Raw genomic sequence first — 4,228 nt, 5'->3', positions numbered from 1 at the left:
TTCTTTGTGCTCTTGGTTGTTATATTTAATTCCATAAAACTTGTTTTCCTGAAAATAAAATATTATTCACGTGTCGTGTGTGGCAAAAAACTCTCTTTTGAACTGAATTCGGGAAGCCTGGTTTTTGTTTTAAGCTCCTCTTTTTTTGTCTTGGTCTAAGCAGTCTGGTTCATTATGAATTTGCAGGTTCCGTATGGCAAGGCTTTTGGGGGCCTCTTCCATTTTCATAATAAAATAATATTTTGCATGAATTAAGCATAAGATATCCCGTGACACTAAGAGCTGTGGACTTTGCTCCAGAACAGTTATTTCATAGTCTCACAGTGCTGGGCAACTCTACCCACGCCCCCGGTCCCGGGATACCTGGGACTTCTTCATTCCTCACACATTCACCACCAGAATTTTCCATGTTCTGCAGTGAATTATCCGCGCATTATTAACCAACCTCATACCTCAACACTTCTGCCTACTCATGATCTACTTTTATGAGTTCTGTAGTAACTTTTGTAATGATGCAAGTAGTGATCCTATTTCATGCTTTGGGGTACGAGACATGATAGGGTTAAAAGAAAGAAAAGAAGTCCTCTTTATATAGTATTGTGTAATTAACATTGCAATGCATTCTTTCTGCCACCTTATTATTATTTTAATTAAAAAGTACTTAGGGAAGGGCATCTCATTTTCCACTCTAGTAAACAAAATTCCCCTAAAGTTATAAATGGATATAAGAAACTTTGCCTCAAGGATTAGTGTCCCAGAAATAGATAAAAATTGACAGGAAGGACACCAGGAGAACATCAGCTGTAGCAAATCAAGGGACACACTAATGCTTTTATAAAGGCCTGTGCAGATTCCTCCAGTCCTGCCAGAGGCTCCAGGAAGGTGCCAGAGGTGGAACAGGAGCAGCTAGCAGAGGGAGATGAGCTCCCTTTTTGCTTTGGATAAAGGAGAAAGGTCATGTGTGTATATGGGCACATGTGTCTCTTGAAGACATTGGAGAGAAATTCTAGCAATCAAAGTCATTTTGGACAGAGGCAGTTTGACTAAGGAGGCTTTACATGAAGTACTGAAGTCTTAAATATCTTATCATAGAGTGCTTATCATTCAGTGCATACACTGAAATCTCTTACACACAAGACAGGTGCCAGCAGTTACATTAATTCAGCCCCTGTATCTAGATTAACCTCTTTTTTTTTTTTTTTTTTTTTTTTGAAGTGTGTTACTTGAAATGCAGCGTTTCGTAGATACACATTTTTAAAAGCCAGCATCTTCAAACCTGAAAAGCAAGATTTTGAAAGAAAGAACAATGTATCTTCTGGTGAGCACCTAATGCTGATTAAGGTGGGAACCTTCCTTGCAGAGCTGAAGTTGGCAGCAGATCCCGGCACTTCTTGTCTTTATTGGACAAGGAAAGAGTGTAAATCATCCTACAGCTTTCCCACAGAATAATTTGTTGCAATCTTGCATTGGCAAAACTAATGAGGGGAAGACATTAACCTTTGCCTTTAGTAAAAGCTACTGGAAGCTTCCCATTTAAAACCAGAGCTTTGGCATTCCCTTGATGTTTGCTATTTTGAAACCTATCTATCTAATTCTAAGTTTCACGGGCAGGAATGCAGACTGACCTAGAGACTTTACTTTTGTTCTTTTTAATCCGGTGAGGTGGAATGAAAGTGGAGATGTCTGCAGCCAGAAGGGCTCTTCTATTCACCAGCCACAGGTCTCAAGACTGTAACTCGGAGCTGCCCTAATGAGCTTTTACATAAGCAAAAAAAACAAAAACAAAAACAAAAACAAAAAAAAAAACAGGTGCCCCTGTAGCTTTTTGATACCCCCACTCATTTTTGAGGTGTCACTCTGCAGCTCTACAAGGCTCATGGCTTGTTTGTGGGCTCTGAAATTCACATGGCTCAGGTGTTTTTTAAAGAACTCGAGCTGACAGTGGATGGACGGAGTCTCGAGAGTTCGTGCTGGGCCTTGCTAAACAAGATGGGTCTGCCCCATTTGGCCCAACGTGGTTTCACAGTCGCTGTGAGGAGAGAGGATTCTCTGCACCACATACAAGCTGGTACTTGCCAAGCCATTGCCTAATGCAATGCAGGTCTTAGCAAACACGTATGGCCTGAGAAAGTTTGCGTAATCCTGATTCCTAATAAAGGACGGAGCCAAAGTCCTAGGTTTATAAACTGCCTTGTTACTGGGAGTGATGGTGACTACATGTGGAAAAGGGGTGGTGTGGAAGAGGAAAAGAAGGCAAGAAAGGCAAACTTCTGGAGCAAAGTGGGGAAGGAAACACAAAAACGCAATTTGGAGACTCCTTACAGTTTCCTGTAACCATAAATTGTAAAGCAAAATTTAAAAGTTAACTTGAGGCCTGAGGATATGAGATGCAATTCATATTTCTTACAAAATGGAGGAAAAAAACCCATCTATTGCTTATCATTGGAGTTTTTTAAAAATGCTCGAAGACAAAGGAGATTAGAAGAGTAGAAGATCAAAGACCTCAAAGAAAACCAACTTTACTGTGAGAACTGGTAACAAAAGAGAAAGGGAAGCCCAAGAAAAAGGCAGTTAAGAGGAGTTCAACAGTACTACGAGCACAACTGAAGTTATGCCAGTGTGTAGGAAGGGCATGATGGTAGCAGGAGACCAGCTTAACTAATGAGATGTTTGGTGATCTCACACTCAGGAAGCTGGTTTTGTAGTGCTGCTCTGTGAGCAACACAGTGATCTGGATTAAACCTAGAACTCTTCTTCATCCTTCCCTTCCCCAGTCTGTGTTTGTCCTTAGACTGACTTCTTTCATGGACACAGCTGATGGTAGGGACCTGCAAACCTCTGATGAGCACTACCCATGCAGTGCTGAGCTGATGTTTGGAGCTGAGCATCACTTGGACAAATCTTGTTGCAATTATATGTTTAAATAGTATTTAGGAAGTACATTTGAGGTACGTTTGCATTACTCTTTGGCACAAGTCCAAAACAGGGAAAGACGAGCAAGGGAGCAGTGATTTGCAAAAGCCTCTGAGGTGGAACAGATTGCAAAGACATGCATGAAATGTGCATTAACAGTGTGACACTTGCAAGAAAGGCAAATGTTTGGGGCGAATATAACACCAAGGATAAATCCTGAGGCACATCACATTGCATTTGCAATCTTCCGAAGCACTAGTAATGTGAATATGAGGCCTAGCAGTGGGCAAGAGGTATCAAGAACAATGTAAACCAGCTGGAGCAAGTCCAGAGAACAACTGGAGGACGTGTCTGTAAAGTGACCTGTGAGGAAAGGGTGATCACAGCCCCTGATGCTGATCTGATCACCTATTGGTGATCAAATTTAGATCCTCCAAAGAATGGATAATCTGAAATTGTGGAAGACAGAAGAAATACGTGGAAGTTGCATCATCATTTTATATACTCTTCAGGGATTCCATCTTTTATTTATTATCTACTAGGAACAGGAAAATTAGTTGAAACTACAGGCTGTGGAGATCTTGGTTTGCGTCCCCAGCAGTGAGGATATCAAAGTGCCTGGGTAGATTGCCCAGGGGTGGTGTGAAAAAACTGTCTGTCATGAGCGGTTCTTAAACAGATCAGACAAGCAGCTGTTGGGACTGGATTTGATATGGTGGATCCTCCCTGGGAGAAGGGGCTGGATGAGCAGGGCTCTCCAGGTCCCTTCCACAGCAACCCTGTCAGAGGGTCTGGCAGTTGCCAATGTCCCTTAATGATACAGATTTCTTGGGGTCTTGTTCTACACACATACATGCACAAACACATGCACAATTCCAAAGGGAGCTTCAGTTTGGGATTTTCTTTTCTGCTTTTGATGTTGAGCGAAAATAAAATATTTGTTTGTGGAGGTGATCTCTTTGTTTTACTTTTAACTAGTTGGAGTTTTCTTTTGGATTAGCAGCAGTCCTTAGTTCAGCTCCACCCGCTGAAGCACGCAGGTGAATAATTCACCTAATTATCCACCGCGGAGCCGCGTTCGCCACGTGCAGCTGCATCTTTGAAGACACCAGCAACAACAGCCTCTCCCTATGAACACGGCGTTTAAACGGGCAGCCACCACACGCCCTCTCCGCGACTAATACTCGGTCGCCACTGCCCGCTCCAAGGGCGCGCGGGTGGCTGGGCGCTGAAATGGGAGGAAAGGTTATTTGGCCCCCTCAGACGGGGCAGTCACGCGCCGCTCAACGGCCGCGCCAACGAGCGCGCCAACGGC

The sequence above is a fragment of the Nothoprocta perdicaria genome, unplaced genomic scaffold (genome assembly GCF_003342845.1).
Source record: "Nothoprocta perdicaria isolate Ctin4 unplaced genomic scaffold, notPer1 scaffold_414, whole genome shotgun sequence".
Lineage (NCBI taxonomy): Eukaryota > Metazoa > Chordata > Aves > Tinamiformes > Tinamidae > Nothoprocta > Nothoprocta perdicaria.
The sequence above is the reverse complement of the archived record's forward strand: the minus strand, read 5'-3'. Positions refer to the sequence as shown.